The sequence below is a fragment of the Natrix helvetica genome, assembly GCF_964273705.1.
Source record: "Natrix helvetica genome assembly, chromosome: 1".
Taxonomy (NCBI): Eukaryota; Metazoa; Chordata; class Lepidosauria; order Squamata; family Natricidae; genus Natrix; species Natrix helvetica.
The window spans coordinates 327,859,699-327,886,465 of record NC_138548.1 but is presented as its reverse complement, the minus strand read 5'-3'; the positions used below and the strand labels follow the sequence as shown (position 1 = coordinate 327,886,465).

The 26,767-nt window shown below is 35.0% G+C and overlaps 1 protein-coding gene across 11 annotated transcripts in view; it reads right to left on the bottom strand.

Moving 5' to 3' along the window:
• Positions 1-26,767, bottom strand: part of FOXP1 (forkhead box P1) — a 657,906-nt gene that overhangs the window by 335,403 nt on the left and 295,736 nt on the right. For all 11 annotated transcript variants that reach the window (XM_081937955.1, XM_081937944.1, XM_081937964.1 and 8 more), the window contains one exon: positions 16,738-16,802. The gene's annotated coding sequence lies outside the window, so the exon portion shown is untranslated. The remainder of the gene's footprint in view (positions 1-16,737; positions 16,803-26,767) is intronic.

Here is a 26,767-nt window from a genome sequence, read left to right as displayed (position 1 = left end):
GAAGGTCTCATAGCTATATAAAAGAAGGAAAGGCATAGGACAAGTGGAAAGCATGTATGTAGAAAGTCATAAATGTTTTCCTGTCTTACTACATACAATGACTTCAGAAATGTCTGTTACTTCACATTTCCTAAAGGTTCAGGGCTTCCTTTAATCGAGTACCTTTCTCCTGATCCATAGACTTCAATTCCCAGCATGCTTTACTTTAAATTCTGGTACCCAAAGTACATACATTTGGAAGGGCACCCAACTTGTGAAACAGGGCATTCATCAGGTAGGGGCTGCATTATTTCATATTTGTCTGAAGTGGTGTAGAGTATTCTGCCTAAGCAGGGGGTTGGACTAGAAGACCTCCAAGGTCCCTCCCAACTCTGTTGTTCTATTTTATTTTAAATATAAGATACAAAAATTGCATAATATGTACCTTCCATAAGCAAAAAGCTTTTAATTATAGCTCATAAAATATTTTGTCCCTATGCTGTCCATATTTTTAAAGTTTCTACTGGAAAATTAAAGCAACAAAGCAAATATACTAAACAAAGGTCTTTTGGGGGGGGATATTTTCTTACCTCAACCCCAGCTTTCATATCTATTCTCTAGCCCAAACAAATAATATATGTTAGTTGTTCATCAGAATTGAATTGTTTTTTGAATTACAATTGATTCGTAATCTGTAGCTCTGGTAAATTATGAATCGTTTTCATAGGGTGTATTCTTATTGTAGTTATAAGAACAATCTGAAATCATAATTTTCAAACCCCTTAGGAATTCTTAAAAAGGTGTAAAGAGATTGCTGCATTTCAGGTATTGGATACAGAATCAAGAATCAACAAATGTGCACAATATTTGTAATTCTACAATCTCTTTCTGTACTGAACTATTGAGCTTTTTTTTTGTAGTTTACTACAAAACTTACTATATAAATCAAGTCATTCCCAACCCATCAATTCTGGCAATAGGATTCTAAAAGAACAGTTACCTTAAACTGTAGAACTAATTAAGTGAAATGCCTGACTACATTTTCCTATAGTCTTATCACCTGTAATGTAAGAGTTTTCAATATTATTACCAGGTACATATACATTTGTACTGATATTGAGCCGTGGTGCAACACTGGTTAGAGTGCAGTACTGCAAGCGACTTCTGCTGACTGCTGGCATTCCTGCAATTTGGGAGTTCAAATCTCACCAGGCTCGAGGTTGACTCAGCCTTCCATCCTTCTGAGGTGGGTAAAATGAGTGCCCAAATTGTTGGAGACAATATGCTGACTCTGTAAATTGCTTAGAGAGGGCTATAATGCACCGTAAAGCAGTATATAAGTCTAAGTACTATTGCTATTGCTATGCTATATGGTACCTTCTCATTAATCCCCCATTAATGGGGGGAAGGGTGGAGGTGGTAGTAATTTTGAGGAAATTTCATCATGAGCCAAGTAAGGCTAGTTTAACATGATTTCTAAATAACCCTGCTGACAGACATATCATTAACCTCACTGGGATTTGGGGAACCCAACTGGCACTAAATGTTTTTTTTTAATGTTAAGAAATAAAAGAATTTTGGAAAACATATGCTAATTAGAGGAAATGTTTATCTTAGATATGAAACTATTTTACAGTGGTAAAGCTGTCAGTAGCCAAAGCAATGGAATCTATTATAAAAATGCTAAAGTAAACAAGTAGAGAACAGAAGACGACAGCACTGATACAGGTTAGCTAAACCAAAAGGTTAATCAAACTGGCAACCTCAGTTTTATTTGATACAAAACAGACCCTGGCTAGAATATGTGAGGGCTTCTAATGCTTTTTCACCCACTATATTGGGGGAGGGGATTCTTGCGTGGATGGACGACAGTACAGAGAAATATATACTTTTCTTTACTTTTTATATACAAAAGACAGGGGGGAAACTGAAGTAGGATACTAAGCATAGCCAAGAATGCATATTCTTTTTCTTCATTACAAGAGTTATACTCCACCTTTTTACCAAATAATGACCCTAGATATCAAAACCTCCAAGAAAGATAGAAAAGTATGAAAAACATTGTTAAAAATCCTTTGTTATTAATTAAAACAAAACACACAGCATCTCACCAAATGTTTGTCAATCCAAATTTACTTGTACATAAACAAACAAACTGACTTTCTCTGCTAGTGGAATGATAATTCAAAAGATGCTTCTCCAACTGGCAACAAGTGGAAATGGACACCAATTTATCAAGATTACTATTGTATTTTTTCCTCTTTTACTTTCCTCTTTACTTGAAATAAGTAATGCAAATAAATAGTGCTTTAGTCCTATGTCACTGAGATTTTTTTCATGGTATTCATTATATGTTATTCTTTCATTTATGAATGATGGCAGAAAGTAGCTTCAATCAAATTGTAGCTTAATGAATCTTAATATTTCAAGTTCTGGCAAAATGAACTTTGCCCTGGAATGTTCTTCTCTGAGCAAGAAAAAACCAGGAGTGAACTAGAAACTTCTAAATGACCCAATATTTGGATTAATAAAACATATCTTGATATCATGGCTTCTTAAACCATAGAACTCATATGAGACATCAGCAGGAGCTAGTGTTGACAACAATTTCTAGGCCCGTAAAAGATGAACAAACATGTTATGTGGGGTTCATAAATTAAAATCAACTACAACGTGAAGTAATTAAGTATTAAAGATCAAATCTTAAATATAATAAGCCAAGATAGAAAACTATTACTTCCGACAATTTAAAAATAATGGCATTAATCATGCCAAAATTTGCGCACATTGGTAGTGAGCTAGGGCATCTGCTTTTCATTCACCAAACCACTCACTCACTGTTTGCTTATAGTTAAAACCTTTTGTCTCAATGCAAAGCACATAATATTCAACCTCAACTAGGTATTTTTTAAAAATCCATAAGCAAGTGATGATTATTTTCTACGGTTACTGCCTGGATATAATCAAATGGCCATGAGCACCACGCAACAGGAGGTTGTTAACACTACTTTTCAAAATATATCATACAATCATATTCCCATTTTTTTTTCTTTGCGGAATTCAATAAAACACAGACATAAGACAGTGACTGCCTTTAGAATTCTATGAATGAGGTGAGGTGATTCCACATTAAAAAGCCTTTTCTGGAAGCACCCATTTTAACTGTTATGGAATATCTTCACGTTCTGCAACATTTGGAATCTTCCTCCAATCTGTCATTGATCTTCTTCTGCAGATTGTACAGCGTGTGTGCTTGAGATGTAAGAGATCAAGTACCTTGTATTTTTCAACATTTTAATTAGCTTTTCATATGCACAGTGGCAATGATCAATCAGATTCTAGAATGGTACCACCATCTTTGATCTTCTCGGACAATCTAAACTAACACTGAGGCTGTCATAATACTATTACAGGTTTTTTTTATGATGACATAGCAACTGAATACAATACTTCCTATGGATCAAATGAGAAAGATGTCAAACATAAGATCATTATGTTTGCTATACAGGTAATAACAAAAAATTTTAATAGGGTGGCATACCTTATAAAGGATTTGTCACTCACACAGACCAGATTTTACACTGTGTTTATGCACCTATCAAGTATCAAATAAATATAAGGGATATTTAAGAGAGAAAACAAGTAGCCATTTTTGCCTTCTAATCTCTAGTCTGATAAAATAGCAAATTCCTCTGCTATCTATGATCTCACTTCCTGTTCATACTGAATGCCAAAAAAGCAATTGTTTTACTAATTTTAGTAATTTTACTAATATTTTACTAACATCTTATTTCTTCTTTGTTAAAAAAATGTATTGTGGATGAGTAAGCCATGGGACCACTGCACTATTGACAGAACAAATATCATGAAATTCTGAATTACCGTATTTTTCGGAGTATAAGATGTACTGGACACACCAAGATTTTGAAGAGGCAAATTAAAAAAAAAAGTTTTTGCACTCTGCAGACCTCCCAAAAATGGCCCGTCCCCCCCCTAAAAAGGGCATGAATAGCCCTTAGGAGGCTTGTGGAGTGCTCCTGAGGGGTGGGGGTGGGCCAAAAACAAGCAAAAAATGGCCCATTTTTTGTGAAAACAGGCCCGTTTTTTGTCCCAAAAAGGGCATGCATAGCCTTTAGGAGGCATATAAGTGCTCATTGGGGCTGGGGCAAAATTGAGCAAAAAGCGGCCCATTTTTTGCTCATTTCTGCCCTTTCCAGCACCCAGGAGCACTCTGAAAGTCTCCTAAAGGGTATGCACAGTACTTTTGGTGAAGGGAAGGGGCTTCCAGAGGCAAAAAATGCTGTATTCAGTGTATAAGACACACCCAGATTTTCAGCCTCTTTTTTGAGGAAAAAAGGTGTGTCGTATACTCCGAAAAATACGGTAACCCTGATAAGGAGACTTAGGATTTTGAGCCTGAAAGAAACTCCTGTGGTAGAAGATGACACACATAAACAAAATGACAAAATAGTATGCTTGATATGCATGAACAGTGTTCTACAGCTAGAGTAGAACCATTATCACATGCCAAATATTTCTTAGCCAAACATGCATGAAACATAACTTTTCCATTTGTGAAAGTATTTTCTGACAAACAGCAACAAAAGTCTAAAATTGCAGCCCTGGTGTTCTCATGCCACTATATCTGGATCAGCATCAACATACATAAAAATGCCTTCTATTTTATGTTAACAAACTTTGAAGAAGACATGAAAAAAGGCCAAAAGTAAACAGAATAAATGTTACTTCTTAACAAATAAATAAACTATCTTGACTCAAATAATAGTACTGAAGAATGTATATGTCCACATTCACTTATGGTTAGTAGAGTCTGCATGTCTCTGTGAACACTATTATAACTTGACATTTGAAATTTTGTTGGACTACCATGCCTTTTTAATAACTTTTTTATATACTAGAAATTTTCTTGGAAACTACCTTTGATAAGGCAGCCTAAGTGGACAAATCTAACACTTCAATATATTTTACACATAAAGATTACATCTGTGAAATGATTCAGATTTGATTCTAAAAAAATGTGCTTTGTTTGGATCATGAACATAGCACTTGTCAGAAATTCTTTAAAGCAACTTTATCTTTTAATGAATCCCTACGAAAGGTGGTTACAACGTAGTTAACAAGTGCCTTTTATTCGATGAATTTTCCAAAATTCAATTCTTAATGTGAACGGTCCAACAAGTTTATAAATATCACTGAAAAATATGGGTTTAAGATACTCTTGTTTTGCAGAAAAGTTAAGTTAAATGAAAAGCAATAAAAATAAACTGAATTATAATCTTTGGAGATTGAGTCAATTATACAAATTGTTAACAATATATAAATTTAACAAAAAAATAAAATAAAATTAAAAAATAAAATTATTTTAAGGTCAATTGTGATTTTTCCATCATAATACAGAAAATACATGAAAAAGAATTCAGATTATTTATTTAATCATTTAAATTCTTACTCTAGCATTTATTCTACAAATTAATTTCACCTTAGAAGTTTTGTTTCAAGTTTATCTAAAACCTAAAATGGCTATTCTCAAAACAAACAACAAAATTCACATAGACACAAAAAGAGACATATAGTTTCATAGAAGCCTTTAGCAATTTAAAAAATCAACATAAAAAATCAGAACATTGATTATACTCAGGTCAACAAATTAATTTGGTCTAATCTTTAGCAGATATTTTTCTAAACAACAATTTCAAATCATATGCATGAAATGTATATTATGCATAACTTCATAGAATCTGTCTTGTGATTCCTCCCCCATTAAAAAAAAATTAAAGGTTCCAATAACCACTATCACGCCAATGCTTTTTTATCAATAACTTTTATCAAAAATTTAGTTACATGTTTTGTAGTTCTTTTCAGTTTTTTTACATGCAGCAACCAAAGATTTGAAATATTTATTGAACTTGTTACATGAATTTAGAATATTATCATGTATAAAACTTTAACAGTATTATTAAACATGGTTTTTTTTCCTGTAGAATCTCAGAATTTCACTTTAATGTGTTATTTTGAAGACAGGTTGAATAGAGAAACAACTTGGAATGCATGGATTTAACTTTCGTAGGCCTGACCTAGTTAATAATAAGTTTTAGTTCTGGTTTCACTGGAAAAAAACATGTAGTAAATTGTTCCATCTGTTGAACTATATAAGACTTAACAGTGTTCAAATTTGGCTGGCTTTTAAATAATTATTTGGGAATGGAGGGGGGAAGAGAAGGAATATACTAAAATAATACTTCAAATTTAGAAATAACTTGAAAGAAAATGCTTTTTCAATGTTTGTTCTTATTTTCACACTGAAATCAGCTTTCTTTTAAACAATCAGAAAATTTATAATATCAAATATTTATTATAGGCATCTAAAGAAAGATCATTGTACTTTAATGAACAACCAATAACACACTAATAGTATTCATCATAAATAAGACAATCAAAGTTACTGAACTTAAATTGTCCAAATGTAACATTCTAATGTCAATAGCATCACTTAAATTAGATTCATTCATCTTTTCCATTACATTCCTCTTCTCCTGTAGGTCTAGTGCCTATTCTCTACAGGATGAAAGTTAGCCAGTAAATTTCCAGCCCCAATACAATTTAGTAAGTGCTATATATGTGATATTTTTATTTTTTGAAAAAACCATGAAAGCAATTCTATTCTCAATCAATTCATGATGGAAATGTTGATACAGTAGTTATTAAGAGTTAAGTAGTGGATTCTGATGAATTCTACATTCTAAATTTAGGCTTATTTGGACCAATCAGATAACTCATTGAGTTGAATCACAGATTTCCAAAATTACTAGAACCAGTTTGAATTTTGGTAAGAATTTGAGAAAAATCCAGAGCTTTTCAGTAGTACGGAAAGGAAGACACTGTCTCCAAAAAGAAACAAAAATGGAGACCCCCCCCAAAAAAAAGACATTCAAAAGACACTTTACAAAGTACAGGGACCTAAGAGAATGTACTTGTAATTAGGAAACTCTTTTTAAGCAGTTGTACAAGTGTCCTTGAGGACAATTGTTCACATATTGAGAAGAGTCTCTTCCTCTGCATCATTGCATTCTATGAAGGGCCCCTTTCAAATGTTTTGCACAGCTCTAAAAACAGCATTTGCCTGGAAAGAGATAAAAGAGAAGTGGTTTAAAGATCCACAGGAAGTGGTTCATCAGAGGTTCTCCAATCATAGCTCTTGAGGGTGGGATTCTCATTCTAATAAAGTCATGGGGACTTTCATTTCTTGTTAAAAATAAATTGAAAGGCGCAAAGCTCTAAAACACCTACACTTGACCTTCTATAATTAGACAGAACCTCTATAACAACTGCGCTTTGCATAGACATTATATAGACAAGCATAGGAAAAACCTGCATCTATCAATGTGTAGGTTTAATCTCTAAAGAAGAGATTAAATAGTCTATCAATTTCATCAAATTATATCAAAAACTGACAGGAATTTTTATTTACAGAAAATCAAAATTAAAAGGTTATCTGCAAAATGAGGAGTGCTTGGACCTCTCTGTGCTTCGTTTTTTTCTACTTGAGCACATTTCATTAGCCAAACTGGGTAATGTCATCATCTGTAAGAAAGCAACCAAGTTCCGAGAGCACTAAGGATCCCTCGATTCAACCCTGAGGTGCAAATATTCTCCTTTATTGGCAGGTAGGCTACAGAATTATGAAATTGAGAACTACCAGAAGTACAGGTAAGATTTCGAAGAAGCAGAGGAACTAGAGATCAAATTGTCAATGTAAGCTGGACCATAGAATGCTAGGTTGTTCCAGAAAAAACATCTACTTCTGCTTCATTGCCTATGCTAAAGCCCTTGATTGTGTGGATCACAAAAAAATTGTGGCAAGTTCTTAAAAAGATGGGAGTACCAGACCATCTTATTTGTCTCTTGAGAAACCTATACGCGGGGGTCAAAAAGCAACAGTGAGAACTGAACACGGAACCACGGATTGGTTCAAAATTGAGAAAGGAGTCCAGGAAGGCTGTATACTGTCACTCTGCCTATTTAACTTATTTGCAGAGCACATCATGAGAAAGGCGGGGCTAGATGAATCAAAAATTGGAATTAAGATTGCCAGGAGAAATATCAACAACTCAGATATACAGATGATACCACTCTAATGGCAGAAAGTGAAGAGGCACTAAAGAGCCTCTTGATGTGGGTGAAGAAGGAGAGTGAAAAAGTTGGCTTGAAACTCAACATTAAGAAAACTAAGATCATGGCATGTGGCCCTCTCAATTCCTGGCAAATAGATGGGGGGAAATGGAGGTAGTGACAGATTTTCCTGGGAAGGAAAGCTATGGCAAATCTAGACAGCATACTAAAAAGCAGAGACATCACCCTACCAATTAAAGTGTGTATAATCAAGGTTACCGTTTTCCCAGTTGCAATGTATGGCTATGAAAGTTGGACCATAAGAAAGGATGAGCGCCAAAAAATTGAGGCCTTTGAAGTATGGTGCTGGAGAAGACTCCTGCGAAGCCCTTGGACTGCAAGACGATCAAACCGGTCAGTCCTAGAGGAGATCAACCCTGACTGCTCTTTAGAAGGCCAGCTCCTGAAGATGAAACTCAAATACTTCCTTCCTAGAAGGAAGGACTCATTGGAAAAGAGCCTAATGCTGAGAAAGACTGAGGGCAGAAGATGAAGGGGACGACAGAGAATGAGGTGGCTGGATGGAGTCACCAAAGCAGTAGGCATGAGCTTAAATGGACTCCAAGGTATGGTAGAGGACAGGAAGGCCTGGATGAACATTGTCCATGGGATTGCGATAGGTTGGACAAGACTTTGCAACTAACAACAACAACAACAACAACGCTGCTCAAGGGATGTCATAAAGCTTTTATTTCTTCAACTTCAATCAACATTTAGTCCTCTGAAGGAGTTTAATTTGATTAATTTTCTGAAAAGTTCTGAAATAGTGTATTGGATTTGAAGCACACCTTTAATTTACTTATTTATATAAAAACAATTTATAAGCAATTAAAATACTAAGCATTAATTATAGATGAAAATGGTAAAAAAAATCCCATTAATTTATAAAGCAAATGAGAAGGTGAAACTGATTACACTCTTTATTTCAACTTGCCTTTGCTTTGCAGGCATATGAATGTTGCAAATGCAAGAATTGGTCGTAAAGTTACTTTTTCATCACCATCATAAAACTGGAAATAGTGGCTAAATGAGGCAATTACTAAACGTACAACTTGTCACTATGTTACTGTGAAAGTCCGAAATCTGGTGAATGTCGACATTCACCGGTGAATGAAAGTCCGAAATCTGGTGAATGTCGACATTCACCGGTGAATGTCGACATTCACATAGTCGCTTGGTGTATGTCCTTATCCTCTCAACACCCTTACCCTAATACCCTTACCCTAATACCTCGGCTCCTCGCTTCCTTTTAAGCGTCTTCTATTCGCGGACTTTTTAAAAAAAAAAACCTGCGATCCTGCGCGGTTAGAACAAGTAGTTTCCAGGACCGCGAATTGAAAAGCAAAAGTAAAGCGTTACGCCATATACGTTATATATGTCACCGTGAAAGACCGAAATTGGTATGTGTCGACATTCACCGGTGAATGTCGACATTCACCAACATTCACCGGTGAATGTCGACATTCACCAATTTCGGTCTTTCACAGTGACAACTATACATACAACTTTCATACAAGAAAGGACTAAGTGGTGAATCTTTAACCAATGCTGGTAACTGTAAGCATGTCACACATTTCAGAAGGAACAACATTACAAAAGAAAAGGGGGTCACTACTTAATACAGGTAGTCCTCGACTTATAATGGTTCATTCAGTGACCGTTCAAAGTTACAATGGCACTGAAAAAAGTGACTTACGGCCATTTTAACACTTATGACGGTTTCAGCATTCCCATGGTCACATGATCAAAATTTGGAAGCTTGGCAATTGGTTCATGTTTATAATGGTTGCACTCTCCCTGAGGTATGTGATCACCTTTTGCAACCTTCTGGCAGGCGAAGTCGATGGGAAAATAAGATTCACTTAACAACCGTGTTACTAACTTAACAATTACAATGATTCACTTAACATCTGTGGCAAGAAAGCTTGTAAAATGGGGCAAAAATCACTTAACAAATGCCTTGCTTAGCAACACAAATTTTAGGCTCAATTGTGGAATTCCTAGTATAGTAGCTTATTATTAGACTGTTATTTATAAACTTTCAAACCTTACAAAAGTAAATGAATATTTGATTAGGAAGTATTCATTTTACTTTGGAAAGAGTTGCATTTCCTCTAAAAATTCACATTTTACTTTTCAATCAATTGTTATCACTATGGAAACTGTTACCTTTGGTGGTTTGAAAACCTCCTATTAGTTAACCTGATAGAACAACTATGAGCTCCATATGGACAGAGATAACCTTGCAGCAACCCATGTATGCTCTGGTAATATCCGATTCGAATTACTGTTGTGTGTTATAAAATACTTTGTTAACTTATTCCTTCCATATTCACTGGCTAGTCTGTTAGGCTTGCTCTCCCTCACCCAATACATAATGAAGCTCATCTGATACTTCCAATAGCATTTTCATATTGCCAAGTATTTTTCTTTATTTGGGGTATTCCTCTGGTCCACACTACTGTTCAAAATCTTGCTGTGCTTTTTCTTGTTCACTATTTTTCATAATTCTTGTTTACATTCAATTAGTTATATTATTACCTAGTGAATGTTGTATAGCTGCAAGCAAACAAGCAATATCCACATATCATTTCCTGAACATTCGTATTTAATGTGGTGTAAAACTAATACTGTAAAAATCAGATACATCTAGAAAAGACCAAATTTTCCTCAAGTTTGTGAATTCTAAATAACTTTTACAACAGTTCTATTATTCCCACATTATGTGAAGACTGGAATACTAATGAAATAATATAAGCAATGTAATCTAAGTTATGGGAAATTTTGTTTTTTAAAGTTTTTAGAGTTTAATATTTTTGGGGTTTTAAATTTTGTAAGTATGCTTATTTATGGACTTATTTTTACCTCCTCTGCACGATATATGGTGCTATCTTGATTATTGCTCTGTACGTCGCCCCGAGTCCCTGTGGGGAGAGGGGGCGACTAATAAGTTCAATAAAATAATAAATAATAAATAATAATTTTGAGAACATCTGGTTGGAGAAACAGAATAATGAAAATGCAAAATCAGTGTAATGTAGATTTTAAAAATTGCACAGGAGAGACTTAAATGGTAAGATGCCAATATATCCAAAAGTCAATTTTATTTATACTGAAAAAAGCACACTTTTAAAAAATGCAATCTGAAATCTTAGTTCATACTGCTGGTTTGCTGGTGTCTTGTGAAATTTCAAATGTAACTTTAAAATTCTATACACTTTTAAGTATGAAAAGCCGGAAAACTAGAATAATGGAAAAAATAATTCTGTATTAGTTACATTTAAATATATGGTGAACATCTATCCACTTTCAAGGTTTTTCTGATATACTGTGCAGATACTCCAGTGGTGGATTTCGGATCCTCTTGCAACTGGTACGGTGCAACAGGGCTGGGCGCCAAGCACATGCACATGCGTACCCACTGCCCGCGACGGTCCAGCTGCTCGGCAGAGCATCGCACAGGCGCCATACACTGTGCGTGTGCGCAAATGCTCCAATCGGCTCAAATAGCGGTAAGGAGAGTGGGAGGGCCGTGGGCCCTCCAGAGCACCGTACCCGAATGGTACCTGGTGCTCCCAGCAGGCACCAGTACACCCATACCGGGGCGTACCAGTCGTATCCCACCACTGAGATAGTCCTTGACTTGCAACAATTTGCTCAGTGACAGTACTTAGTTCACTTATTTACAGCGCACTGAGAAACATAACTTATGACCATTTTTCACACTTATGACTGTTACAGCACCCCCCGTGGTCATGTGATTTACATTCAGATGCTTGATAACTGACTCACATTTATGACTGTTGCAGTGTCCCAGGTCATGTGATCACCTTTTGCAACCTTCAGACAAACAAAGTCAATGGGAAAGCCAGATTCACTTTAAACCGTGTTACTAATTTAACAACTGCAGTGATTCATTTAACAAAGGAAAGTCATAAAATGGGGCAAAACTCACTTAGCAAATTTCTCACTTAGCAACATAAATTTTGGGTTCAATTGTGGTGGCAAGGTTTCATAGTGTTTCCATCCCAAAATAATTAAAAAATTAAAAATTAATTAAATTTGCATTAAAAAATTGCAAAAAAAAAAAACAAAACCCCTCAAGAACTGTCTTAACAGAGTATTTATTTCCTTAGCAGCATCCATACCTTTCCTGACAAATGGGCTCGAATTTTCCACTTCTAACCAAATCAATCATTGTAACAATGAAGTTCACTGTGGCTTTATATACTGTACTGAAGTGAACAAAGCGTATGTGTATGAAACTGAAAGATTGATTATGTGTCATCAATTTGGTATCAACCAAGCAGGTGTAGACCTTCACTGGGATGATTAGTAGCTCCCATCTTACTCTTTAGTCTATTCTTAATATTGGTGATGGTCTCCTTTTCTTTCCTTATACCTTTTCAGAATGAACTCTTTGAAGCAGTTGGATATTTGCAGAACATAGACAAAATAAGATAATTTGAATTGTCATGTTTACTTCAAGTGAGAATTCTGGTTTGATTTGTTCTTCCATTCATTTCTTTGTTTTCTTGGTTATCTATGATATTCTCAGGAGTCTTCACTACTGCAGTGTCTCTCCATTGTCAGTTCTAAGATTGGTTGCTATACATGTTGTCATTAGTTTGGCCTTATTTATATTTAATATTAATCTCATTTTTTCTCACCATGCTCCTTGAATTTCATTACTAAAGCACAGTTGTAAAAACACTGGACTAAGATTAAAAACAGACAGAGAAGGTTTCTACCACTTCAGTGCCTTCAATATCAATCCATGAAACTGGTTGCTGTACTTGTTCTCGTTAGTTTATAATCTTAATCCTTCAGGGTTTTTTTCTGTGCTTTTTGACCTTTGTTACTGGAGTGCATAGATCATTTCAACTATCAGAATAGGATTATCATCATAAAATAGATTATTGAGATTTCTTCTTCAATTTTGAAACCATTTTTCTTTAATCTTTTTAATCAATTTCTATCTGTCCAATGTGGTCCAATGGAACTTCTTTCTGACTTTTGGAAACTTCAGTTGTTTTTCCTTATCTGTTTCGATCTTAAATATCTGCATACATGTTTGTTTGTAATATTGTTTCTGGTCTCTTCTAAAAATTCTTTGATAAATTTCTTCTTGTTTATTTTCATTGGCTTTGGCTTTTTTTTTTCCTTCTTGGCAATTTTCAGTATCTGTTACCTGTTAGCATTCTTCCGTGTCTTGTTCTTTGGCAGTCCCTTTTGATATTCATCCTTAATAATTTCTTTTGATTTCATCCCTCAGTTCTTGTGGTTCCATATGAATGAGCTCCAGGGCTTCAAAGTGATTCCTGATATTCCCCTTGAAAATGTTGAGTGTAAACTCAAGATCATATTATGGACATTGGCTGGCTTTCTTCTTTTGTTTTTAGCGTGACTTGGAAATTGCTCATAAACAGATTATGATCAACCAGTTCCTGGCTATGTCTTTGCTGTTGTAACTCAGTTTTTCCTCCCCCTTACACCAATAATACAGCTTCTTTAAGCTGTGTGGATATCTGGTGATGTCCATTTATATAGGGATTATTTTATAAATGGTGTAAATCACTGGAATGGGAGAACCTTTTAAGTCTGTCTCCGGCTTCATTTCTCTTTCCTTCACCATTTACTCCAATTAAGTTTTCCTCCTTAACATTTCCAACTTTATCTGACTGTTGCCTTAGTTGGCGCTTTTCCTCCTTATTCCTTCTGTCTATTACATCATTGTGCTCCTGCCACAAGAGGTATCCTGGCAGGACTTGAGGGGAATGCATGACGACAGAAATTGATATACTAGTTGTAATATGCGTTGTATCTCATTCTGTATTTACAATGTACCAGATTTAGTATCTGGCTTTTTCAGAAGGCTGGGAGGAGGGGAAATAAGTCACAAACCTAGACAAGCTACTACACAAGAAGAAACATTAATGATGTTGTGTAAGGCACCTTCGTGTATTTATTTTCTCAGCACAGTCATGGAGCTACATCATGAACACTGCTCTCTTCAGTTCTGTGCCTTCTTCCAAGTTCTGCCTCACACAGAGACTATGCTAACATTTTAGTAAATGCACAGCTAAAGAGAACGAGACTACAGCATGATCATCTCTGTGTCTATACAGGTAGTCCTCGACTTATGACCACAATTGAGTCCAAAATTTCTGTTGCTAAGTGAGGCATTTGTGAAGTGAGTTTTGCCCCATTTTATGACTTCTTTTTGCCATGATTGTAAAGTGAATCACTGCAATTGTTAAGTTAGTAACAGGGTTATTAACTGAAGTTGGCTTCCCCGTTGACTTTGGTTGACAGAAGGTCGCAAAAAGAGATCTGGAACACTGCAACTATCATAAATATGAGTCAGTTGCTAAGCATTTTAATCACATCACCATGGGCATGCTAAATGTGAAAAACGGTAATAAGTCATTTTTTTCAGCATCCTCGTAATTTTGAATAATCGCTAAATGAACTGTTGAAGTCGAGGACTGTACATAATTATTTCATGTGCTTTAATTGTACGAAGAAAAAGAAGATGGCAAGCAGCAAATTTACATTAAATTAGAGTGGCAATGGGTAGCAATGAGAAGACTTGAAGATAAGATTTTGTCAACTGTTTTTCTGACAAGTGTTTTCCCTTTCATGCGTCAAAGAAATAGCACACACTTGTGTAAAGCAAGCAACTGCACGTTCCTCCATTCTGGCTTCTATGTTCTGCTCTATAGACATTTACTCAAGTTGAATCATCTAAGTTTCATGGTTAGTCAAACTTGGAAACAGTACTTCGAAGTGGTTCCTTTAGTGCAAAATGGAAATTATCATAAATGTGGTTTCTGAATATCTTATTGTATGTCAACCTTTATTGTTCATTCCATAATTACAGTTGATTTTAAATATATTCCATTTATTGAACTTATTAATAGTTTAAATTCTATTGAAACCTGCTGAAAACCTTGATGTCACTTACCAACAATTAAATCAATCAATACTTCAACCAGAGTGACAATGTAAACCAAAACAGGGTTGATAAATGCATCATACTTTTCCTATAATGCAAAAGCGACTTTGTGAACTCTCACCATACCATATTATTTTGAAGAAACAGCTCTTGAAATAATATTTTTCTCAACATAAAAACACAAGCAAAGCAGCAAGCCAGTATTTAGTCTTTAGATAAATATATCATTTTAGATATTTTCAAAATAAATATTTAACATTCTAAAACTTATATTTACAATTGAATTGTAGCAAATATCATGTAATATATAAATGGTTGGCCCCTTTAGAAAGTACAGTATAATACAATAAAGTGCAGAATGGTACATTTGTAATGCAAAACAATATATAATAATGTAGCATATGGAGACAACATGGGCCCAGATGGACATATCCCTATTTGACTATCACGTTCCTTGTTTTTTGTTCATTTATTTGAACAAGTTAAAGGAAAAGTATGGTGAAAAAAATATTAAAGCCTATTAGATGGCAAGTAGTAACTTCACTAGCTTTTATTCTGGTAAAAAGATGTTTTCTGTCTGACCACATCCACCAGAAAACCTTTTGTATAAAATATCCAGTATTCCCACTGACTTCCAAAGATGGCCTCTCCTGTCATATAGTCTACATTCGTTCGCATTTCAGATTATATTAAGATCCAATGTAAAGCAGAACAACAACAGTGCTTACTTTTAGATAGTGTTTCCTAAAGGAAATATTTCTGCACGTACTAAGATGGAAAAACTATAGGTTTCTTTACACAGCGCTGATACCATTACCAAGACAAAGACATTAATTGTTAACAATTCAAGAGGCGCACCTATACACAAATAGATTTTAAAAGTATACCAAAATTAGAGAGAAACAGGAATACTCTAAAGCATAATTAGCTTTACTCTGGTTCTCAAGAACTTTTGAAAATAGTTGTGAACCACAGGAAGCAACCTATTGTACCAGATTAACCTGGGATCTTAAGTCTCCTTGATTTCAATCAAAGTTACTTTGAATCAAATGTTCCATGGATTTCAGCCTTAGGCTATTCACCTGTGTAAATTTGCTTGAAATGAGTGAGTGATATTTCTTTTAGGAATACAACCCAACCATCCTACTCACTTGCTTCTTTTAGAGGAAAAGATTCTGCCATCTCTCAGAACAGACTTAATAAACTTGCTTACCAGCCAAGCCTATGACAAAGTCTACATAACATAACATAAACCAAACATAACATAACAGCAAAACTTTTATAATGTTTTATAAGGATTGAATTGCAAGGTGACTACTCTTAACATTAAGAAGCAATTTTCACTGAAAACAGTAGTCGCTTTTGCATAAACATTTACAACATTCCACAGCTTAAGTATGATTTTAATACAGTTGTAGGATAGTCTACTAATTTTGATTTTTATCACACTGACGCTCTCATTCTCATTTTATTCCTAGATAGGAATGTCAGGAAATGTAAACATTGTAGATGTCTGTGTGAAGAGGTGCTTTTATGGACAAGCAGACCAGCAAGGTAAAAATGCAATAAAAACCAAGTAAGAAAAAAATATGGATTTTTTAAAAATTTACCTTTTCAGAAACTTTTGTCAAGCAATCTTCAGGTTCAGCAGACCCCAAAAGTCACTCTTTTTACCCTGAGGACAAAATGGATACCACAATGAGTCTGGCTGATCAGAAGTAGTGACAACACTAAAGATATTTTCATTGGCACCATTTACAAGGGCAAATGTAAACAAAATAACAAATGAATCCAACTGTGTTTAATGGTGAATGATTTTCAGAGAGAGCTAATAAAAGTTGACTGTCACAAGATAGACAGTTATCAGTACCAGCCGCTGAGAAGCTTTGTTCAGCAAACAAAACAGTCTTTGGGAGCAAAGAAAAACTCTGAAGATGAGACCCACTTTGTTCTTTAGCGCAAAGTTTCCTAATCTCGCTGGCTAGCCATTTATTTTTACTTAAGGAATATATTACTCTGATTCCTTTGTTCTCACAGATATGGCTACATTTGGGTTCATCTCTTTGTATCCATGTATCGAATCTAATTCTTTTATCTTTTTATTCTTTTATTTTTTTATCATTAGAGCGGTTCTTTTTGTTGTTGTTGCTTTTGTTCACCCCTCCCCAGATTATGTTTTTATTATTTATTTATTATAACTATTATTATTGCTTTGAGTTACACAACAAATGGATTATATATCTCCATCCTTTTATGTAAAGTGCTCATTCTCTCTTATGCAAAAAAGAATGTAATTCTTTTAAAAAACACAATGTTCTGCCATTTTCTTCAGGGTCTAATTTAGAAAATGTTTATTTGCCACAAAGATAAAACTAATAATAGTACCTTGACTAAATATAAAATGTCTTCTAAGTTATTTGACAGACAGTACTAATTTCAAGTACAATACAGTGAATGTAAGACATTTAATTTTCCTAAAATTTAGGGGGTATCTGGTTACTGTATAATTGTTTCAATTAAATATGGGCCGTTCTATTAATACATTGAAAATATATTTAATACGATATAAGCTGACTTCCACTTGCCTGGTAAGATTTCCTTGCTTGGCCTCCTTTGATAATACATGCAATATGATATTACCTGCATATTATCATCTTTTCCTTGATATATATTTCATATCCCAGTTTTTTTATTACAGATCTTTGTTTTACCTTTTTAATTAGATAAGACAAATAAATATGTGCAATTGACCTATATTAAACACATACCTCTCCTGATAATCCCATCTCCATTTTAGAAACACAGAAAGTTTTCTAATATTGGCTGCCATCTCCTCCTTTTAAGTTAGCAAAGTTTGCCATTGTAGTTGTTAAATATGATCTATGACAATGTGTTATGCTCAACCAATCAGCAAATAATGATTACACTAACAAATAAATAATATTTACCCATTTATTAGTGTAGTTGTCATTTGCTCTTGACTCATTATGACTCTCTGGACAAATCATTGCTTAACAAGATTTCATAATTGGTTTGCCATTGATTTCTTCTTCCTGCCCCGAGAAGACAGAATTGTCCAAGGTCTCAATTGGCTTCATGCCTAAAGTATGACTAGATATCATGTTCTTCTAATTTCTAGCCCATTGCCTTAACATGTTCTGCTACATTGCTGGTCTTCTGGAAAATATCAGAGTGCTTCAAGCAATGAATGGTTACTTAATACTTTTTTGACTGCTTAAGTTTTTATTTGTCTTTATATTTTAATATGTAAACCACCAAGAGTCGTCTGTGTTGAATCTGGTGGTATATAAACACAACGAACAAACAAACCAGCTATTTACTAGATTAAGCTAATAAGACAGTTAGCATGATGTGACTTAGCTTTTCAATCCAATATCAAAGAGAGTAGAGTTAGATGACCATCCACAGAACACTACAGGAGATGTACCTTTTGGTATTCTGAAAAGTGAAGCCATTGTGGGCAGGGATGGGAGAAGAGTAGGCTTTGTTCAAATCAGATACACTTTAATAATTGGACAAGTTCATAATGCAATAGGAAGTAGTAGATTTGAGCAAAGAACATAATGGTTAGTACAACCCTTATATTGGGCATCACTTAATAGTGGCTGTCTTTTGAAATGATTGTGGCTTCTGTATATTCTAACAAGCAGAGTCCTATATACTGTAGTAATATATATATGATATGATTTAGGTATGAATAACTGTTGCCAGATCAAACTTACTCAGAAACTGGGAAACTCAACATAGCTTGCAAAAACAGCATAAGGTCCTGGAAAACAACCCACTACTGAGGCAACATGAAAAGGTATTACAGTAATAATTTCCTTGGATTTATGGATGGGAAAGGATTAGGGTCAAATAGCAATCACTGTTTCATGGTTATTCACAAGGAAGCTTTAAAGAATTTTCCTGAACAGTTTTCAGTATAAAATAACAGAAGGGACAAATGGAAAATAGAACATCAAAGCCAATGGCCATGGTGTTAAAAATCTAAAACATTCTTCTAGAAAAAAATGAACAACAAAAATTGTAACCATCACAGTATTACAATATTGCCCCTAAAGCCTAATCCTAGCAAATAATTCAAAAGGATATCTTCATCAATTGTTTCAAAAGCTACTGGGACAAAAAAAAATCAGTATTACTTCTTAATAAAAATGAATCTAGATGATTAGGAATATCCAAATGTGTTTGGTCAAGACCTACCTATTGTTATTTAAATGGATAAAATAGGCCAAAATTATTTGAAAGCAACATTATGTAAAGGAAGATAATGTTTATAAAAGCAGATTGTATGCTGAAACGATAAAATGTAAATGAAAGGTAGAAAGATAATAAAATGGAATTCTCCTAATAAAATTCAAAAGAATGTTTAAGTAAAGTAACCTGCATGAAAAATTATTGTAATGCTGAAGCATTTGCTCAATTATATCAGATTCTTCTCTCACTTAAGTCAATGATAAAAGGAAATGACTGGCTCCTGTCTTTGTTTATCTAATTTTGAAAATGTGACAATACTGGATGATTGTGTTAAAAAAATCCAATAGTATTAAAATAATAAAAGTATATATTTAAAATATTTAATTATTTTATATAGAGTACAATATAGTGTAATTCAGTGACATCAGTCCTTTTTTATATTTAATTGTACTCATTTCCTAGCAATCTATTTCAGATTGTATCCAAATTTAAACTGTAATCCTGAAAATTTTAATGAGAGGCAAATCCCATATGTCACACTTTGTCTTACTTCCAAGTAAACATAAATACGTTACATTGTTCTTGTGCAAATCTGAAGTGATAATATTCAGAGCAGGATTAAGTCATCTTGTTTGAAAAAATAATAGCTAAAAGAAATCTTAAATATAAATCTTGTTTATAGTGCAACCATACTGAACTACCCTTAAAAGGTATTTTTCTCAGTAGATTTTTTTTTATTTTCTATGATTTAATATAATATATCAGAGCTCACCCTTGTGGAAGACCACAATATATTCTCTAAAAGTTATCAACGATGCAATCAAAAGATATGCTAAACACCTATCTGACAGTTCTTAGGAAATCAAGTAACAAATCTTCCTCAACATTTCCTTCTCTTGTACTATCTAGCCAATAATACCATCTTCAACTCTATAGCAATTGTGTTAGAATTATTCCATTAACGATTCTATTAAAATTAAAACAAGTTTTAAACAAGAGGGAAAAAACTTCTAATTTACTCCGTAAAGGTTCGATTTAACTTCTATAAGTTTTTAGGTTTCAGCTTTACAGTGTATGTGATACCTGATATAATAAATACATTTGCTGACATTTCTAATACATTCCTTTCTTATATTAAAATTCCAGTTTGTTCTCAGGTTTTGACACAATATACATTTTATTCTTCTACCAATATGTCTAATACCATAGCATGAATATTTTATTGCATAAATCTGTACCGTCCTCTCTTCCAGCTACTTTTAAATCCCAGTGAATTTAAGTTTCACTCTTGATGTTAAGGAGGAAGAGGGACGTTACACAAGGAAGAACTTTCTAGTATTCTTGTCTTTCTGGCAAATTTGCTTCTGCTTCCAGGCGACCCATAACGTAGAAGCCTAGGATTTTTTTTTCAGAATTGGCAGATTATTCTCTTACCTTCCCGCAAAGCAATAACCTTGGCTGTGGTCATGTGAAACTATCTTTGAGGTATCCCTTTACTGCCTTTAAACACCAAAGCAATAAAAACAATATTTGCTCTTGTACCTTTGAAATTGTAACAAAAGCTTTGTTTTAGCATTTACCACAGTGTGCAATAAGAGTTAATAATCAAATCTGTCCCAACCCCCACAAATGTTAAACAAAAAGATAAAAGAAATGCAAATAGCTATTGTCATGGAAAGTTAAAGTACCTGTCTGTATTTTTAAGTGAAAACTATTATCTCTATCAATCAAAATTTAAGAATACAATAGCGCTAATCACATAAGGCGCTTTGACTGAGGTGCTTTTTCCTCATAAAGAGACTATAAAAGTAATACATTTACAATTAGATAAGCTATTTACAATGTTGCTATTAAAAAAAACTTAGGAATCTTATTGTTAATAAAATGTTCCTGAGTTTGTGTGTTATTCTGCACTAAAAAAAAAAAAACCAGCAAGTCTTTACACATTTTAATAACACTGATGCAATTTTATTCAGATCCTTATACTTGCAACATGTGGTAGAACAGCACACTCTTCTGTTTGAGAAGAGTCACTCAGATGAAGGAAATAGTTAATTGGTAACCTAAACACCTATTTCTGATCCAAAGAGTAATATCTCTATGTTCACTACACCTAGAATATATTGCCATTCAAGGCGCTAAAGATTAGCTATTTTTCATTTTCTCATTAAAAACAACAACAGGAACACATAATCTTCCTTTGAATCTGGAGTCTTAAAAGGAAGCTTCCAGGTAACATGAATACGATGGCATGGTCCCTCTCAGACATTTCAATCATAGGTATTCTCCCCCTTCCTTTTTTATTCTTTTCTGAACCAGATTCAGTTAGAAATGGTCTGGTCGCACAAGTGATAAAATAACATGCTGCAGCAATTTTGTCTTGATTAAAAAGCAACAGCAAGTGATCTTTAAATTGGCTTTTGTAAACAGTTAAAAGTAGGATGCCATTATGCAGATTTTTGCCCCTTATGAAGAAGCAACAGCGATGTCATCTTCCTCCACCCCCCTGTTGTCCCCAGTATAAACAGGTTTCCTACGCTGTAGCTCTGTTCCTGCTTGCATCAGAGTTAACTTTTCCAGTGTGCTATTAATATCAGCACACACAAAACATCATTACAAACTGCACATAAAACAAATCCTTACTAAAAATTGAGGAGTCTAGCTGAGGATACAAAAATGAGATTCCTTCTGTAATTTCCCACATAGAAATTGAGGGGGGGTAGAGAGAGAACGAGAGAGAACGAGAACTTATGTTGTATACTATTTTAAAGTTTTCAAGAAACAAATAATCATCCAAACAACTTACATATCGGGGGGGGGGGGGGGGGAAGCAAGCTAAATATGTTCTTTAACAGTTTCCAAAAAAGCCATGTTACGCTTTGCTATTTTTCTGTGCAAGGGAAGAACACAGAAAAGCTAAGTCTGCCATCTGAACGGCTGCAACTAACTCTTTAAAACTAAGGCTCTTTTAAAACTTGAATTAAGAAATAATGCTGAACAGTTAGTTAAGAAGTGGACAAGAAGTGGCATTTGACAGTATACACTTACCCATTAATGAAGAAGCTTTGAACTGTAGCAGTAATTCCCAACCAAGTGAGAAAAGTTGAGAATCCTGAAACACTATAGGCACACTTCTAACTACCCAGACTTTCTCCGCTTCAACGTTGGCTGCAGTGTAAGGAAGAAGTGAAGGTATGTGGTCTAAACACAACAAAAGCCACTGCCTTACTCTAGATTAAATATGCAGGAAGAGGCCCCTTTGCATAAACACAAACACTCAGCAAATGAGTAACTGGCTCAAATCAGACGCCTGCTGTGCATTCTACCTGTCCTGATCTCTCACAAGCTGCACAGCTTGTTTAATAGAGATGGTGGCTGAAAGATCACACAGTTACACGCAATCCTTTCCTAAAGAACAGCAATAACAACTAATAAATAGGAATAATATTAAGTACTAAATTGAGAGTTGCCTTTACAAAAGAAAATATTTCCTCACCCACACACCTTTCAAAGCAGTAGAAGACAAAGAGACAGACATGCAGAAAAGAAACTGTAGGTAGAAATACTTTCTCTAATTAAACCCCAAATTCATCAGAATTATAGGTTTTGATCTGCTAAGCAAGCTTACTTTAAAAGTAGATTCCTGTGATATTTTCAAAACTTTTTTTTTCTCAAGCAAATGTGTTGACAACTATACTGTTTATTTCCAAAAATGGACTTTGCAACTTACCCCCTGAAATATGTGGAGGAAAAAAAATAAGGATTTTTTTTTTCTTCCTCTTTGGTAGCTGCTTCAAAATCAGCAAGTAACAATTTTAATGCTCAAGCTGCTCAAATGCTCAAATTATTTTTATTGCATAAAATGTTCCAGAAAGGCATCCGTTATATATATATTTTAAAAATCCATTACTTTCTATTAAGCTGTTCTACTTGGTGGAAAAGGAGGTGGAAGAAAATGTGATACTTAAAAACAAACATATGACTCAGAATCTTTGTGACGGTATAACAGTATGGGCAAAATCCAGCCAAAGTTTAATTCTACTGATTCTACATACATACATATCCATTATGCTATTTATCCCTTCCAGGTTAAGGAACCTTATGCAAAGCATAGAAAGGAAGCAAGAAATAGTAAACCAAATAAACCAAATAAAGGACTCAAGTAAATAAAGGAAATATCTAATACAATAGCAGAGTTGGAAGGGACCTTGGAGGTCTTCTAGTCCAACCCCCTGCCTAGGCAGGAAACCCTATACTGTTTCAGACAAATGGCTATCCTACATCTTCTTAAAGACTTCCAGTGTTGGGACATTCACAACTTCTGGAGGCAAGTTGTTCCACTGATTAATTGTTCTAACTGTCAAGAAAGTTCCCCTCAGTTCTAAGTTGCTTCTCTCCTTGATTAGTTTCCACTCATTGCTTCTTGTTCTACACTCAGATACCTTGGAGAATAGTTTGACTCCCTCTTCTTCCAAGTCTAAGTTATGTGAATGCTATTGACTATGACTTTCTGTCCCTTACTATCCAGAGTTTTACACATTGGGTGTGTTTCTTCCTTACTCTTCAGTTCTATAGAATAAATGCTGTCACTTTCAACGGGAATACCAAATAGAAATCAAATTTTAAGCACACATTAGCTGCCCTCTTGATACGAAATCTTCTGACCAGCTGCTGCCCCAACCTAATGGTGAGCCCTTTACTATAAAGCCCTCACCAGCTTTGAAGACAGGCATCACTAAAAACTGATAGAAAACTGAGCAGCATCACAGCAAAACTCAAACTTATTACAATTGTGCAAGATTATGTGAGAACAATCAGTGGCATGGCTTGCTTACAGAAGCTGTGATTGCTCCATCATTGGAGGCTTTTTAGAAGATATTGGATAGCTATTTGTCTGGAATGGTATAGGGCCGTGATGGCGAACCAATGGCACACATGCCAAAAGTGACACACAGAGTCCTCTCTTTTGGGCAAGGACGCCATCGCCGGCTGCTCTTCCAGGTTCAGTTGTGCATATTCACGCCGGGCACCTGGTCCAGCACACATGGGCAGCAACCAGCTGCTCTCTTCCGGGTTCTGTTGCGCGCACGTGTGCCAGACAGGTGGTCTTTGCGTGAAGACCAGCTGGACGGTGCACATATGCATGACAGAACTGGGAAGAGCAGCTCGCCACCGCGTGCATGTACACCAGCCAGCTGATCTCTTCCAGGTTCTGCCGCTCTAGTGCGCATGCATGCACATGCATATGCATTGGCACTCCAGTTTTGGCACTCTGTGCCGAAAAGGTTAACCATCACTGATATAAGGCAAGGGGTTGGACTATAAGACTTCTAAGGTCCCTTCCAACTTTGTTATTCTGTACTTTATATGCCCAGTGTCGTTGTGGTGGATTCTACACTTCCAGGCTAGGACTGCACAGCCACCTCTATATCAATAGACAAAAATGCACACCCTGAAATCTACCTATAAGCACATTGTGTTAGAGGAAGTACATTAGGATTGTGGTTTAAATCAATGCATTTTTTTCATTACTCTGGAGGTTTTCTTATAAGCTGTAAAGAGTCTGAATGATTTGCTGATGTACAATTTTAATACTGTAGATAATAATAGCAACAATAATGTACAGGACTGATTACATGCTGGAACAAAAATCAATTAAATCACTCTGAGTTGGCAACATGGGGATGACAACAACATTTTTTTCAGGAACATGTTCTTTTGATCTTCTTGTTACATTTTTAGGACAACAAAACACAAGGGTTGTATCAAACTGTTTTTCTCCCTGAAGGAATAGCATCTGCCAGCAAAATAGATTCCCACACTCTGCTCCATCACTTTGCATTATCTCCTAACATGTTCTAGTTGAGAGATCATGATGGGGACAATCAGCAGAAAGGATAGTGACGGAGAGCAGAGAAAATCCAATTGTTTCAGCTGCTCACTTAGCCCATAACTTTCTTCTGACAGTATAGTTAATAAGGACAAATTTTAACAGTTTGGACATTTAAAAAAAATTTTAAGCTAAGTTATGTATTAACCATAATTTGTAAAAGAATCGTTGAATAAAAGAAAACTTGCTTTCATGTAAAAGGCTAGAGATCAATGGAAGTTTCGCTGATCGAAAAAATGTGGGTGCTTTTATACAGATGTGGGGTCCTTGGTGCTTTCTTCACTTGGTTGTTTCCTTGCACACATTTCATTATCCAAACTAGGTAATACCATCAGTGCTTGTAGAAAGTGGGATTTTCTCTCATTGTATATTTTAGTGGCTTTTATACATTTAATGTTTATTTTAGAGGCTCTCTTGCTATTTCATGGATAAAAAATCTGTGAAGTATTGGGAGCCAGAACTGTTTGTGCACAAATATTCTGTCTTTCATTGTACACTCATATATCCAGGGCTCTGGAAGCTCCTTGGCTTCTATTACACACCAAGAGAGGACATCATGAAGAAACGCCTATCATTACATTTTTTCCCCAGTAGGAATACTATAGTGATCCCAAAGGGAGAATCTTCTCCTTGATAATTATCAGAGACTTCCTCCATGTCTTGGAAGATACTGGAGGAAATTTTCCACCCAGATTCACTGACCACAGATGTGGTGGTGAATTTGGAAATATTATTTAAAACTTTTCTTGCATTCAGAAGCTGGAATTTATTTCCTTGATAATTTAGGAAAAATAATATTTGACAAAGCGTATTTAAAACCCTCATCAAGAAGATTCCAGGAACACCTCTAATGTTCACTACTTTTGCACTGAACTGACCTTTAAAATAAGGTGGCAGATAAGAGATCTAATCAGGATGAAATAAAATACAGAGCAAACTGTAATCAGTTTATCACTATGTATGAGCTTTTTAAAAAAAATCCATATGGAAGTTCTAATGACTGTTTTGGCAGTTTTAGCTGGTGGTGGTGTTTGTCTGTGTGTGAGGGAGGGAGGGGGAGGGAGGGAGAGGAGGGGAGTGCTGTTAGCGAAATCCAATATTAATGTTCTATATCACACCAAACACAATGCAACTGAACATTTTATACAATTATAGATGGTTTCCAATTCCAGGGCTAATAAATGTTGAGCTAAAATAATGTTTGAATAAGGAAAATGAAACAATGTAAGTAGATATCATTGTATTTTGGATTTGCCCATCTCTTCTGCTGTAAGTTTCCTTTCCACAGGATTCGCTTTAGGTGAGTGGTGAGATATCTGTACGAATGTTCAAATTACCATTTCCAGAGAAGCTCAACTGACTATATAGTAGTTGTTAGGAAATAAAGCACATAAAAAAGATCCAGAGTTTTGAGGGAGGAGAGTGGGACCTCCACAAAATAAACAGAGTATATCGTTTCAAAGGCTACAGACACAGACATTTCATTGTTCGAGCCAATTATCAGTGGAAAATAATAACAACAGATGGAT